This window comes from Nicotiana tomentosiformis, chromosome 2 (genome assembly GCF_000390325.3).
Source record: "Nicotiana tomentosiformis chromosome 2, ASM39032v3, whole genome shotgun sequence".
In the NCBI taxonomy this organism is placed as follows: Eukaryota; Viridiplantae; Streptophyta; class Magnoliopsida; order Solanales; family Solanaceae; genus Nicotiana; species Nicotiana tomentosiformis.
Window position 1 is genome coordinate 9,918,503 of NC_090813.1, and position 17,157 is coordinate 9,935,659.

The following is a 17,157-nucleotide window of genomic DNA, read 5'->3' on the forward strand; positions in this document are numbered from 1 at the left end:
AAACTTTAACTTCTACAATCGATTGCGAAACCTATCAAATCACGTCCGATTGCCCTCAAATTTTGTACACAAGTCATAATTGACATTACAGACCTACTCCAACTTCCAGAATCGGATTCTGACCTAGATATCAAAAAGTCCACTTCCGGTCCAAATCTCCAAAAATTTAACTTTTCCCATTTCAAGCCTAAATCAACTACGGACCTCAAATTCACAGTCCGGACATGCTCCTAAGTCCAAAATCACCAAACGGAGCTAACGGAACCGACATAATCCATTCCGGAGTCGTTTTCATACAATTACGACTACGGTTAAAATTCTAAGACTTAAGCTTCCGTTTTAGGGACTAAGTATCCCAAATCACTCTGAATCATCCGTAAACCAAACTCGATCACACCCGCGGGTCATAATGCATATTTTGAGGCTGCTCGAGACCTTAAGCCACTGAACGGGGCATAAATTCTTAAAATGACAAGTCGGATCGTTACACGATCCATCCTTAAAGCTTAGGGGAGATGTTGGTGAGCTTCTACCGGATCCAACAGTATATCACCGGTTATTGAAAAAGCTTAATTTTTTACCTAACACCTAGCCAGATCTTTCATTTGTCATTCAACACCTCAGTCAATACATGCAGAGTCCTAACCGACCTTATTTCGATGCAACCATTCATTGTCTCCGATATCTACTTTCTACTCCTGATATAAGACTCTTCCTGAACTCGGATCCTTCACTACAATTATTGGCATTTTGTGACTCCGACTGGGCTTCTTGCCCCGATTCGGGCCAATCAGTTAGCGGGTTTTACATTAGTCTCGGTAGTTCTCCTATTTCTTGGAAGTCCAAGAAATAATCTTTGATATCTCTTTCCTCCGCCGAGGCCGAATATCGATCTATGAGGCGTGTAGTAGCAGAATTACTTGGCTTGTTCGACTCCTTACAGATCTATCAATTTCTCCGTCACTGCCCATTTCCCTTTATTCCAATAGCCAAGCAGCAATCCACATAGCCAAAAATCCCATTTTTTACGAAAAGACTAAGCATGTGGATTTGGACTGCCATTTTGTTCGACAACAGTTCTTGGCCGGTTTAATTTCACTCACTTTTGTTCCTTCTAAATCTCAGATCGTTGATGTCTTCACCAAGCCGCTCACTGGACCTCTTCATCACTCCATTCTTCCCAAGTTGGGTGTGCTTCCTTAGCCCTCCAACTTGGGGGAGGTGGGAGGGGTGTTGGCACCAAAAATCTTAAAGAGACTCATTTACAGAAGATGGAAAGATTAGGCTCAGAGAGAGAAGAGAAGAGTATGCTATCAGACCAAACAAATGAAATGAAGCAAAGACACAAAAACTAAATCTTTAAGCCTCTCACGCGTATGAATGCACAAACCAATCAGAATCCTTTATCACAAAATAAGGAATTTTATCTGGCACCTACACGTGTTAATTTGAGTACAGATGATTTTCACAATAGGAAGAAACCACAACCTTCTAGAACCATATTAGCTGGATAATAATATTATAAATATATTTTTCATTTATTATTCTTTCATTAGTTTGTTAGGCTTAGGTGAATAAGAGAAGAACACGTGGAGAAAATTAGTTATAGAGATTCTTCTCTTTGTTGTATATAACGGGACACTGTACAAATACAAAATTCATTCATTGAAAAGGAATCTTTTTTTACATCTCTTCACGGAGCCCCGAGAAACAGGATGGTGTTGTAGTAATAGTGAAGTGGTGGTGATAGCAGCGCAATAGATGAACTCTAGTGCAAAACGCCATGGGATTAGATTGTGAAAATTGGTTTTGAGGGTTATGTGTGTGTAATTTTATGTCATAGAAGCTGAAGAAGCTCAGCTATGGTGGGGAGAAGCGGAGCTTGGGGAAGAGATGAAATAAGGGTTAAATTCGTTTAGGATTTTTTAAGTGGGGCAATTTGAGTCGGGTAATGGGTAATTTTTAAGTGAATGGGGTATTTAAAATTTTTGGGGTGGGTCTTTTTGTTACAAATCTGACACGTGTCATTCCGTCCAAATTAAGTATATTTTTGAACCAAAGTATAATAGTAGGAACACAAATATACTACTAGTAAAACGGAGGATAAATTTAAATAATTTTTGATAGTAGAGTGATATATCTGACCCTTTACCAGTTTGACTTCAACTTCTCAGAAAATCCATTTTTTCCGGCTTGAATATGGTTTGAGAAAGATGAGAGAATTTTGAGGGTTTTGGTGGCTTCTTCCATTGTTGGAGAGCTTTGGTTGGGGAAATGGGTGTTTTCGGTCTCCATGTAAGCTGCTTACTTTCAAACTAGATTCAAGCACCAATAATGGTCCGGTGTTGGTCTCCATTTTCAGCTAGCAAAAGTTTTCCGGTGAGCTAATGGAGGTTGGTCTGCAGTAAAAGTTCGCACGGGAGGTTGCAGGCATTAGAGAGTGTGGTTTGCACTTCTTTATTAAATAGAAGTATGGTTGGCCGAAGAAGGTGAAATTTATTACATTTCATACAAATATAAGGGGTCATATTTTGAAACTAACGTGTCTATTTTCTGATTTTATGATGATGTTATTATTTTTATGGTATCTGTTATTGGTACTGATATATTGTCTTTTTTCGTGTTTTTTGTTTTCTTGAGCCGATGGTCTTTCGGAAACAACCTCTCTCTCCATCGAAATAGAAGTAAGATCTCCGTACATACTACCCTCCCTAAACCTCTCACCTGCGAGATTTTACTCAATTGTTGTTTTAACCGATAAAGTGGGACAAACCAAGGGGATAATTATGTATTATCCATATAATGTTTGGAGTAAAATTTGGATGAATGCTTTAGCCCCTTGTTCCTCCGTGTTTAGACTACTCTATTTTGGATGGAGTCCAATAATGAAGTTGGGTTCCACTTGTTGAACCTTTTTTATTAGGAACTTTTACCTACGTTATAAACTTATTTATTGTTTTTAAAAATGTTAGTAGTTAATTATGTAGTTTGTATACATATTTATTATTTATATATAAAATAATATATTAGACTCCAATTTTTCTTATTTTCTCTCTCCATCTTCCCCATTTTTTCTCTCCTCATTAAAAGTATAGTCGAATTCCCAACTGTATTTACGCAAAATTCACTGTTAAAGCTTCATCATCTTCAATCTCTAATAGTTACCTATTCAAATAAGTAATTTTACATAAAATTACGTTGAAACTCAAGCTAACATCCACTTTGTTTGCTAGAGTTTTCATATCATCTCCAATGGCTTTATTAGCTTGATCTTTTACTCTAACCATAAACTCTATAACAATTGTGATATTTAAGATGGTAGGTTCATTATCTGTTCCAAACAAATAACAATTTCGTCATTGGCAGCTACTAAAAGATTCGAAGCTTTAAATTTAAAAATTAGGTATAGCGAAATTATTAGTTGTTTGGATTAGGATTAATAATATTTGGGAATATCTTTTGGAGTTTAAATCTCAATTTTAAGAATATTTGGTGAATGTTCGAGTTGATTTTAGTTTAAACTTCGTATTGAAACTCGAAAAAAAAAGACGTAAATATATATATTTTAAATTTTTTGTATGCCATGTATACAAATAACATATAAGATATATACAACCAACATAGTTGTATTACGTTGTACATAAATTATAGCTTTTTGACTGAATTCTGTATTACGTTATATATAAATTATAGCTTTTGATCAAAATTTATACAACAAAAAATTATATTCAAATTGTATGTCGTATTATGTTTTGCGCTCATCACTTGTTTCAAATAAACTCTATAATTATTTAAAATATAAAGTCAAAAGCGTAAAAGGTAAAAGGCACATAGGTTTGAAAACATGTAATAATAAGATAATTAGGCTGAGTGAAATTGTAAAACGACCGCGCTAAAACTACGAAATTCGGGAGTGTCTCACACCATCTTCTGGATTAACAGAATTCCTTACCCGATCTTATGTGTCACGACCCAATTTTTCTTATAGGCCATGACGGTGCCCAACGTCACCGTTAGGTAAGCCAACTGTGAACTAATCATATATTTGTTCTTTTTAATAATTTCAAAGTAGTTAATTTTTATTTATTAAGAAAATTATTAATGGAAAAATTATAGTAAAGTAAAACATAACATAAACTAATGAGAGAGTCAATGCGGTGAATTTAATACTCAAAACCATACGGTGTCTACTAGAATACTCCTAAAATCCGGTGTCACAAGTGTATGAGCAACTAGTATAAAATACAAAATCACCTATACTACTGTCTCGAATAAGATAGACATAAAGTAAATACAAAAAAAAAATTGCGGGTGCTGCAGAACGGACACAGAGAGAAGCTCACCACTATGCATCGGGGTAATGGGAGTATGCGCCTGAATGACTGGCAGATGCACCTGCCTCAGATCATGCACGATTTGTGAAGAAGTGTAGCGTGAGTACATAAACAACATGTACCCAGTAAGTATCTAATCTAAACTCAAAGAAGTAGTGACGAGGGGTCGACGTCGATACTTACTATGGGCCGATAAATAAAATACAGAAATTCTAAATGTGCATGGAATATATCAATAATAATAACAAGTAACAAATAGTAAATAAGGGATTCTTTAACTAGAAGTCAATTTAAAATCTCTAATTAGCACATACTAACTTCAACAAATACGGGTCATCAAGTAAACTGTAATTTCTCAAGTCATGAAAGTAATATCAAGTGTAATCTGACTCCAAGCATTATCACGCACGATTTATGCTGAGGTCGTACGACCCGAACCATAATAATATGTACACTGCCGAGAGTCGACCGACACGAACCATAGATACATCTATTATACCGTCGAGGCATTCGGTCCGCTCCACAAGAAGAGAGAATACTCTACGAACTCCGATTTAAGGTTATCACAAGACTAATGCACAAGAAGGCACAATTTCTATCAACGGTCAAGTGACCCGCCGAAACTCAAAGTAAGTGAAGTTCGGTTTTTACAAATCCTTTATCAAGTTTCAATATAATTTAAGCACTTAAATTAACAAGTAGAGTGTAATTAATACAAGTATTACATGATAGATTCCTAAAACTACCTGGACATAAACATGATTTGTGGCTACGCACGGACTCTCGTCACTTCATGCATACGTAGAACCCACAATTAATAGCAAATAGTAATCTAAAACACATATGGGGTAAATTACCTCTTACAAGGTTAGGCAAGAGACTTACCTCGTTCCAAAGTCCACTTTTCGATCCCCAAATCACTCTAAAATCCTCAAGTCGATGCCGGACAATCCGAAACTAGTCAAATATTATATAAATTAATCAATGCATACTCAAAATTTCATAATTTAGCTTCTAGAGTCATAACCCAACCCAAATTGGAAGATTCTTAAAATTCGTCCCCTGGCCCACGTATCCAAATTCCAAAATTTTTTGAAGATAAATGTTACTCATAACCCCACGAACCCAAATATATAATTTTTACACAATTTCATAATCATTTTCGTAGTCCAATCACATTTTTATCAAAATCTAGGGTTTTCAACTAAACCTATAATTTCTACAATTCACATGTTAGGAATATACCCAAAATCTGCGTATTAAACTCACATTAAGTAGTAATTACTTACCTCACGATGGTAGGCGAAACATCCCTCTCCAAGAGATCCTCAATCGACCACCCAAGTGAAATGAGAGAAAAAGAACCTAAGTCTGATATAAATGCACGCCTCACTACCCCAACAATTTTCGTACCTGTGACTCCGCTTCTGCGGACAAATCGTCGCAGGTGCAGACCTTTCCCAGGCAAGCCCCTCTCGCTTCTGCGGACAAAGTCTCGCTATTGCAAGCCCGCTTCTACGGAAAGAAACTCGCGCCTGCACATGCGCATCCAGTCCTGGATAGTCACTTTCGCTTCTGCGAACGAGGCGCCTCACCTGCGGCCATTCCCACTGTAGGTGCGAACGCACCAGATGCCATCCACCTTCAGCTCTTCTCCAAAGTACAATCAAGCTCCGTTAACCCTCCGAATCCAACACGTGGGCCCCGGGGCCTCGACCAAACATACCAACAAGTTCGTAAACATAAAACGGACTCGCTCGAACCCTCAGAACGTGTGAAACGACATCAAAACTAAGAATCGCACCGCAAAACCAAATTGAATCAATTTATGAACTTCAAGTTTTTCTAACTTACTCCGAACACGTCGAATCATACTTAGACTACTCGGAATGATACCAAATTTAGCGTGCAAGTCATAAATCACCATAAGGAACTATTCCATGCTCGTAATCCCAAACGGACTTTGATAACACCAAAACTTACTCCAAACCAAACTTAAAGAACTTGAAGAACCTTCAACGCGCCAACTTCAATATTAAGCGCTGAAACGCTCCCGGATCGTCCGAAACCCGATCCGAACACACGCCTAAGTCCAAAATCATCATACGAACCTATTGAAACCGTCAAATCCCGGTTCCAAGGTCGTTTACTCAAAACGTTGACTCAAGTAAAACTTGGCCATTATAGGCCACTACTAAGGAACTAAGTATTCTGATTTCAACCCGAATACTTCCAAACCTGAATCAACCATTCCTGCAAGTCATAAAACAGTAAAAGCACATACGAAGAGTCTTAATTAGGGGAGCGGGGATCTAAAAAGCAAAACGACCGGTCGGGTCATTACATTATGTGTTTCACAGACTTAAACAAAGTCAATTTTTTCCTTGAATTAGGATTTTAAAATAATCGGTGACTTGGAACACCTTAATAAATTAATCCAGGTGGCGACTCTATAAATAAATAAAAAAAATAGTCCCTTTTAAATAATATCAATTAAATTGAAAAAACTCCTTTTTTTCACAACCACCCGGAAAAAGGATGTCTGACAATAGATAAAAGAAAAAATTAAAAATATTGAATAATAAAAATAAATTAGAGCTAATGTGAGGATATTTATACTAAGAATTACTTTAGAAAATAAAATAAAGTAAATATACAATACTTAAAAATATTATTGATAAATTTAAACAATTTAAGAATTTCAATCAACATTTTAATTTTTTTTAAAAAATATTTAATTTAATATAAAAAATCACATATCTATCTATATTATATTAAAAATAGAAGTGGATAAACATATTAATTAAAGTAAAAAGTTAATAAAAAATCACATAAAAACGTGATAATATTACATATTAGATAACATTATAGCAAAAGTAAGAAAAATAATTAAAATAAAAAAATCTATATTGAAAATAAAAGGAAAAGACTATTTGAACTTGAGATTAGAAAGTTCTTAAAGTTATGATGAGAATGCTCAAAATATGAATATGACCACAAAATTAATTTCTTGATATATAAAGAAAAATAAAAATTTGATACTAAATAAAATTTAAATATACTAAAGAAATATCTCATGTAGGTAACTTCACTAATGAAAATTAAAAGCCAAATTTGTATGTTGAAACTAAAAGAGAAAACAAAACAAATGCACGTAATACAAAAAATAATTATAAGAAAATTCAATAGATTTAAAACATTATAAAAGAACTTATGTATTAGTCTTTTGACTAATTCAAAGTTATATTTTAAAATAAAATGTGATATTATTTTGAGTATTGGTAAAATATTCAAATAAAAAGCTAATTAGAATTTCTTAGTAGGGAAGATAATGTATATAGAGGAAAATAGAGATAGTGCAAGGATACTTATATTTTTAAATTTATTTAAAAATAAATAAATTAAATTATTAAATAATACTCAAAAATATTATTAATAGATTTAAATAATGAAAGAGATCCAAGTAAGAGGATAATAGTGTAAAAATACATTAAATTTCAAGAATAATTTTTAAATATATTTATTGATAATTATTAAAAGGGTAATAAAAGATCACATTACAATATAACAATATTAAGTACTTAATACAATTTTCCAATGAGAGAAAGCGAAAGACCAAAAATCCTTTCGATAAAACACTCTTTACTATTATAAAGATGGACATTTTGAAATTTATCATACTAAACCACCAAAAGATATGTTGCAGTGGAGTGAATGAGACTTAACCAGAGGTCTTGAGTTCGAGCAATGGGTCAAAAATCCTTGATAGGGAGCGCTTTTCCTCGAATGAGATCCTACGCGGCACGAATCCGAATATAGTCGGGCTCCAATACGGATATCGAACACCAGGTGAGAAATCAAAAAAAAAAAAAAAATTATCATACTAAAAATGTGAAGGAACCTCAAAAAAGGAAGTTGTACAAACTCCATAATGAAGGAACCTCAGTAAAGGAATACTGCTCACCGTTGTGATGTCAATGGAGTTTCCCAAAAATAAAATAATCCCACATATTCAAGCTGCAAAGGCAACTATTATAAAAAGAAGCTTCTCATAGCTTAAAAATGCAGTGAAGAAACAATAACAAAAATAATGGAAAGACTATTTTACCACACTAGCAATTTCATAATCATTACAAAGTGAAAAGTTGCAATTTAGCACATATCCAACTGGAAAAAAAAAAAAAGAAGCTTTCCGTCCGTATTTTTAAACATCACATTGAGTGCAAATGTTACTCTTCTGAGTGAATTAAATGCCTGAAAAACAGATATGGCACATCATAATACTAGCCAACTCACTTATCCTAGTTGTGTCACCATTTTACATAAATAAAAAACAATCACACTCATGAACTTTTATTTACAGATTGAAATTATTGTCTTTCTTGACTCCTTCAGAATCCAATTGCTACGGTATCAACACACGTAACAATAAATTTCATCATATTTTTGGACCTTCTATAGATAACATTATCTGATCTTTTAGGAAATTCATTGAGTTAACACGCTTAAAGATTAACACGCTTATTTAATTGAGTTACCTCAGTTGAATCCTACGTGAAAGATTACCATGATTCTGTTGTTGCATGACTTGCTAACATGCAAATTCGTCTCATCCAAATGAAAATCTCCTCCTTTTTCGCGTGTGATCCAATCTTCCAGCAGTAAATTTTGACAAGTCAAATTTTTAGTAGAACGGTTTAATTCTAAACTAATTTAGTTGGCAAAAGACAAAATTCATAATGCATTTGCAAAATATAGACAATTACTGACATGCATGTAAAAGTCCTACCAAGATATTGTTCAAATTAATAGAAAACTAACATATATTTTCAAAACCAGCACAACAAGTGCAATAAACAAAGAAAAACAATATAAATGTCACCAAACCAGAGTGCTCACACCAAATTCAAATAGAAGAAGGATAGATAAACTTAGAAACAATGAAGATCAAATCCTGATTTTTATCGAACATATAGGCCAAAAACAAAGAAAGATTGCAAGAAAACTTACCAAATCAATGAGCTCACAGTTGAAAGAGGGAAGAGCAGAAAGGCAAAATATTTGAGAAACAATTGAAAAACGAAAAGTAAAAGTATAAGCGAGTACTATGGGACTATGTACAGCACACATGCTATCTAGGAAAGAATCACATACCAATTTACCCATAAAGCAAGGAACAATTACCGAATTACCCTTCGTCGTACCTCAAGCCTTCAACCTTAATAAAATTTCAAGCAATAACCATGATAAAAGATTAGGGAAACTTACACAAATGTCCCAAATAAGTCTAACTTACCAACCTCTAGATATTAGTCATAGACTTACTAAAACTAGTCAAACACATATAAAAATTAAAAAATCAAATAAATAAGGTTCTTTCTCTCAAAGAATCACGTATAAAATCTCATTTCATATTTTTAAGTGTGATTAACAACATTAGATGCAAGACGGAAAGGAAATTTCGTGAATAAGGTAGCAAATAAGATGATGAAATACAAAAAAAATAAAAAAATATTTCAAAAATCTAAGCAAAAAAGGAACTTTTCCAATGGGTATAGTTGAAATTCATTGATAACATATAGATAAGTCAATATACAAAATTTAAGGAAGAATGGAGGTGATTTGGACTAGTTTTGTATCAAAATTCGTAATTAAATCGAGTTCAAAAAATTCTTTTGCGACACATGTATCAAACATGTATCAGGCATGTATCTCACACACAGGGATACATGTGATACACAATTGATACAAATATGATACATATGTGATACACATAGCATTTTTTTCATGTTCAGTTTTTACTTCGAATTTTTAATTTAATTGACCTCAAAACTTCATCAAATTATTCCAAAATTGAGATTCAAGTTCCTTAAGATGTACCAAATCTATTCTAATAACACTCACTCAAAAGAAATCAAAATTTTGACCTTTTTTTGCTACAAATAACTAATTGGCTAATATTAGTAATATTTTATTTGGGAATCAGGGATAGATCCCACAAACTGCATAATTATTTATATATCAGCTGCCACAATGCTAGGATAAAAACTTCTTTTGTAACTAAAATCGCGAGGGCTTGAGAAAAGAATCATATCTCTATGCTATTGTAATGATGGATGAGTTTGTATTAGTAGGAAGATAGCAGAATGGAAAAATGGAGGGTACTAAAATCTTGGAACAAACAGCTTCACCCACTACAAAAAAACTGATAAATTGTGGCGATTAATTTATGAGAGTTATAAGAAACTTCTAATATACATTTGTTTTGTAGCGTTTGCGTCAATTCCTACAAAATAATTCTTTTTGTGGTGGTTTATTTGTGGGGGTTGTGAAAGACCTCCACTATATTTTCAATTTATGGCGTTTGTTCTAACTTTTACAAAATTATTCGTATTGTGGCAGTTTTATTGTGAAAATTTTTGATACCCCCAGAAATGCAAATTTAATTGTTGCAAAATCTTTGCCATTCGATACAAATTGGAGGCCACTAACTCATGCAATATTTAGTCATTTTGTCTACCATCTTTTGAAAATCTAATCAAATTGCACATTTTAGTTAAATTTCTACAAATTGATGCAATTTATGCCAATTTTTAACCCTTGCCATTTTTTGTCTTTTCCCCAACATTCTATCCCTACAAAAAGTAGACACAAAAACAGAGGTTTTCCATTATCTCTATATATTAGTTATTATTTTTTCTTTTATTGTCTTGAGACATTTTTTTATTTTGTATATTCATCTTTAGCTAATGAAGGATTGAAATACCCCGACAAATAATTTAGCCACAAGTAAAAAAAATCAATAAAGGCTATATAGAAAAATATTTATCAAACTAGATAGAGAACGAGGATTTTTATTCACTTATAAATTCTTGAATATCTCTACATCGAAATTGTCACGACCCAATTCCATCTATAGGTTGTGATGGCACCCAACACTACAGTTAGGCAAACCAACTAATAAATTAAACATATATCAATTATTTCCAGAATAAATTTTCCATGAAATTTTATTATTTTATTTGCAGTCTTAAGTAAAATGAAAAGATACCGATAAATTTAAATCCAAAAAAAATAATAAGACACCAAATTTTACCAATGTGTGTGCCAAGACCTGGTATCACAAGTGTATGAGCATCTAGTAGATTATACAAAACTTCAAATACTATCTGAAATAAAAATAGACAGAATGAAAATACAAGGAGAGGCACTGGTAGCTGCAGGAGGGCTCAGAAAGGTAACTCACCACTACGCATCTGGATAACGAGGATGTGCGATGATAGGTCTTCCACTAGTACATGTCTCCGATCCTGCACAAAAAGTGCAGCAAGTGTAGTATTAGTACGTAAACAACGTATACCCAATAAGTATCAAGCCTAATATCGAAGTGGTAGAGACGAGATGGTCGACTTTGACACTCACTAAGGGTCAACAATAATAAATAAAATAAAATAAAATTTATTTAATTCATCATGATTCACAAAATTAACAATAATTTTACTAAATCAGCTGGAATAATTAAATTCTTCCAATTTCAACAACTTCCAAACAATTTATTAAATTCACAAGCTGCAAATTAAAAACATCGTGAAATCATGTATTTATTATTATTATTAAGCACGATTTCTGCCGAGGTCGTACAACCCGATCCAGAGTGTCGTGTACATTGCCGAGGGACGTACGACACGATCCATAGATGCATCTATCTTGCCGAGGCGTTCGGCGCGCTGCACAAGAAAGGAGGACATTTTCTTATGTGCCTCCAAAAGGAAAGTATATTTATTATAAGATCAATTCGAGAGGTTTAACAATTAATTACTTTAAACAGAAAATTAAACATATGAGATTTTCATCTTTCAATATCTTCCCTAACAATTCACAATGTGTGTGTATGTATATATATATATATATATATATATATATATATATATATATATATATATATATATATATATATATATATATATATATACACGTCAAATAATTTAATTAAGTAAAGAATACACTTTACCCAAATAATTCATGTTTTGAGTCATAAACTACCCGAACTTTAACATTTACAGTAGTTACGCACGAACTCTCGTCCCCTCGTGCGTGTAGCCCCCACAATTAGCAACATTTATTAATTAGTCACCTATGGGGTAATTTTCCTCTCACAAGATTAGACAAGAGATTTACTTCAATTTGCTCCAATTTAATCCACTAGAAGGCCCTTTCCACGATCATCCAACTCTGTCTGGCTCGAATATAGGAAAAATAAATTCGATACAATCACTAAAAATTATAAGAATCATTTTCATAAGAAAATACTATATTTTTCAATGAAATCCGAAATTAACTCAAAAATCATCCGTGGAGACCGCGAACGCGATCCATTATTCGCGAATGCGGAGAGAAAATCTTGCCTGCTCCAGTTTTCCCTTCGCGAACGCGAGACCTCCCTCGCGAACGCGAGACCTCCCTCGCGAACGCGAAGAAGGAAACCAGAACTGGAAAATCTGGTTTCCCAAATTTAGCTCCGGGCGGTCCGAAATACACTCGAGCCCCTCGGGACCCCGTCCAAAGGCACCAACAAGTTTGTAATCATAATACGGACCTACTAGAACTCTCAAAACGAGTAAAACAACAACAAATCCAAGAATCACACCCCAAAACCAAATGGGATCAAACTTTGAACTTCAAGTTTTCCAAATTCTCTGAATGCGTCGAATCATACTCAGACTACTCGGAATGACACCAAAATTTGCGTGCAAGTCTTAAATCACTATACGGAACTATTCTCAAACTCAAAATTCCAAACGGATTTCGATTACTCAAAAACCTACTCCAAACCAAATTTAAAGAATTTTAAACCTTCAAATAATTAATTTTTACTATTAAGCGCCAAAACGTTCCCGGGTTATCCAAAACCCGATCCGAACATACGCCCAAGTCCAAAATACGAACCTATTTGAACCGTCAAATCTCGATTCCGGGGTCATTTTCTCAAAATGTTTACCGAAGTCAAACTTGGCCTTTTAAGGCCAACTTAAAGAACCAAGTGTTCCGATTTCAACCCGAACACTTCCAAATCCCAAACCAACTATCCCCGCAAGTCATAAATCAATAAAAGCACATACATGGAATTTTATTTTAGGGAAAGGGGTTCTAAAAATTAAAATGACCGGTTGGATCATTACAGAAGCTATGTCTCCACCTTAGAAATTATGTAGCTACACCCCTTTTTACACAAATAGCCGTTCATATTCTTTGTTTAAGCACATGCAAGAAATTCAACAATGGCTATATGGACAAAATTTATCAAACTAGAGAGAAAACATGGTAGGAGACTTTTTTATTTATTTATAAACTTTTAAATCTCTCTACATCGATGATATCTATCCACCTTAGAAATTATGTAGCTACGCACTTATTTATAATATTACAAACCAAATTTGACTGGAATTTAAAAAATCTATTCCTATATGTTTTCGTCCGTGAATCATAATTAGACAAATTTATATAAACTAACAAATATCATAGACATTTTAGGAATACTAATTAATCTTAGTTTAATTTTCAACTTCTAAAAACTCAAAGGCATTTTTTCCTCTCTTTATTTGTCATTTCTCAATATTAAGATATTGATTTTATTGTGGATGAATTTGTTTCACAATTATGAAGAATATGACACTAGTAGCTAAATAGTAGAATGAAAAAACAATATTGTTAAACCTCTTTATAACAGTCTCATATGTCCATATGTTTTAGCCTATTATAACGATTAGTTGTTATACACCTATATTAACATTTAAAATTTAGATCTTATTTGGTTGTTATAAACAAAATTACCCAAAAATAGTTTTTTCAATTTTTTTATATTTAAAAGATAAAAAATATATTTAGATTAAACATCTAAAAAGATATTCATATTTCATTAATTAAAATTTTAAATAATTAGTACGATATTAATACATCCGTAACTAGTTGTTACATTTATTTTATCTAGGGATTTTAGCAATTTTATTATGTTCAAAAATATTATTTTTATTGTTGGAAAAATACTTAATTTTCTCAAAAACTTATTTGTTGCCTTAATTTTCCTTTTGTTTTTGCTCGAAAAGTAAACGCGGTAAGTTCTCCTTCCTTTTCCAAAATATTTCCCGAATCTTTCCCTGTTTTAATTCCATTATGCCTCTAGCCCTACGTTTTTCCTTTTCAACACCTCGGCTGAACTGCTTCTTCTCTAGTGCATTGCTTCCCTTCATATGCGCTCTATCTCAATTTTCTATCCATATTAGTTACATTTTGTAAGTATTATTCTTCATCTTAATTTATGGCTCCTGCTCTGATTTTTGAATCACGGATTATGTCTTTTGTGTTGCTCCATTATTTCAATTTAAGTAATTTTTTATTAAGGTATTTTCAGGTTAGGAATACGATTTATTGGTATTGCATTGTGTCTTGGGAATTTCTGAAGTGAAGTATCCATTTGGGCGAATCAACTTCAGAATGTCACTGCTCATCTAAAGGTGATTTTTTTTCTTTTTTTCTTTTCCTCTTAATTTCATTTATTTTCTTTATCTCAGTAGCAGTAGAATTTGGGTTTTTCAGTTGTAGTTATTGCTTGAACCAGTAATGAAACCCTTATGGACAATCTAGCTTGAAATTTATTCTCTTTTTTAAAGAGTGTTGACATTCGAGGGAAGACCATTAGATGTTTTGCTTCTGGCTACAGATTACTCAGTGTTGTAGTAAGAAGCTCCTTTATTTAACGCAAAGTTTTTTCCAGATTCCAATTAGAATTTAGTTCTGTTGTGTGATGTTGAAATTGATTGACCCACAAATTAATATAATATGGGAATTGGGAGAGCATAAATGCATTTTATTCTGCGGATTATTCAGTCAGGGAACTTGCTAATGTTTTTCTCACTTCTACATTGAGGAATATCAAGACAGTACATGGTCTTCAATGAATGCATCTCTTTTACTTGCTATGGTGACAGATTTATTCTTCTCTAGATCATACTTTAATAGTTTAGTTTTTCACTTTCCATAAAAAATGAATTACTGCAGATGAAAACTTCCTCTAGTAATATGTCTTGTATCATATCATTATTGCAGATGTGCACGTTTCTAAGAGTACTGGACATGGTGTAATTTCAAAAACGCTATCAGGTAAGTTGATTCATTTTATTGTAAAAACTAGCTTATCTACGGCTCACATAAGTTTTTGAACTTATTTTATATATGCCTTCAAATTTGAATATTTCTAGCAGACAAAGATCATTAGGCAGGTAAATTATTTGTATGCTACTAATATTTTATTTATTTGGAAAAAGAAAATGAACTCCAACTTTCTATATAATTACTCTAGATTGAGGGTGAAGAACATGAGCCTTACATCGAAGTATCTCAAGAATAAATATGGTGTACTACGTAGATGATGTTTTCAATTAAGGATAGAGTGCTTTTTGTAAACCTAAATCCAATAGATTTGTATGATACAGAAGAAGTTGTGGAAGATGAAGGTTATGAGAATGAGCCATACTAAGAGTTAGGATATAACTAGCTACAGACCATCTAATTGATGATGTAGTCGAGACAAATACTGCTACTTATTTAGCAACAAATACATACAAATCTGAATAAACTTTTTATTTATTATGGTGTTTTATCTAAAGGTAACAATATTGCATCTTTAAGTAGTGCTTATTTATTTCGTTTACAGGTATGTTTAGAGATGACATTCATTTGGTTTAAAGGTATGTTCAGAAATGGTATTCACATTTGATTCACCTTATTTTTTATATCTTGTATTCGTATGTGTTCCCCATAAGAGGATCTCTTACTGTAGAGTAATTCTATGGACAAACTTTGATGAAGCCAACTTGATTGAATGTTAATCTATGCATATTTTGGTTTAACAGATTGATATGCTGTTATGATGGTATTGAGTGGTAAGTTATGCTTGTTAACTCATCTCCTAAATCTTTTCATATCTTTCCCCCAGGTCACATTAAGTAACTAAGAGTAATTTGTTATATATTCTCTTGTAGTGTTTGCGGATAATACAGATACTAGTGGAATTCATGCCTTAGAAAAAGTTTTGCGCGTTTTAATTTGTTGCTTCTTTTGTTTGAAGTTGGATCCAACAAATTTTAACATGCTTGGTTTGTTTAACTAACTACTCCTATCAGACCACTCCTATTTTATTCAGTCCATTTCTTCTACTTCAATTTTCTAGTGTTATTAGCCTTCAGTTTCGATGCAAGTTGGTTAATCATTGGGATAGATTACAGCTTATAATTTATTTATTTGATTCTAATGTTAGAAAGCCTATAGTGGTTAATTTATATTTTATTAGTTACATTGTGATTTTCGTGAATATATGGCAAGAATTTATGCTATCAAGTAAAATAGTATGTGGATGTAAGTGTTGTGATGATATCCAAGGAAATAGATTTGTACTTTAGCTCTTATTCATGAGTATCTAACAACTTCAGTTCAATGCTATTGTTAGATCAAGTAACAGATTTACTTGTAAGAAGAATAAGACCTTTCGTTTATTAATATACTAAGATCTTCCTTTTAGCTTGTTGGCAAAATTTTATTTCTTTATAAGTTTTTGATCAAAATTCTCTGTTTCAGCAATATGATATGTAGAGTGAGCCTGCTTCATTCTTTGGATGTGAGAATATGATCAGGTGATAACAATACAAATCACCAAGCAAATACTTAGCATATCTGTATATTTACTTATTATGGACAGCTGTAGAATGTATAATGTTTAAATTATCAAATATGTGTTTTTATAACTTTAGTGTGATATGAATTTGAATGT

At 32.8% G+C, this 17,157-nt stretch overlaps 1 long non-coding RNA gene across 1 annotated transcript; it reads right to left on the reverse strand.

Annotated features, from left to right (window-relative positions):
- Positions 1-7,924: 7,924 nt before the first annotated feature.
- Positions 7,925-9,302, reverse strand: LOC117279961 (uncharacterized). The gene is made up of 2 exons (XR_004510412.2): positions 8,873-9,302; positions 7,925-8,351 (listed from the first exon to the last, which is right to left on the reverse strand). It is a non-coding gene; the product is annotated as an uncharacterized lncRNA (long non-coding RNA).
- Positions 9,303-17,157: the final 7,855 nt, after the last annotated feature.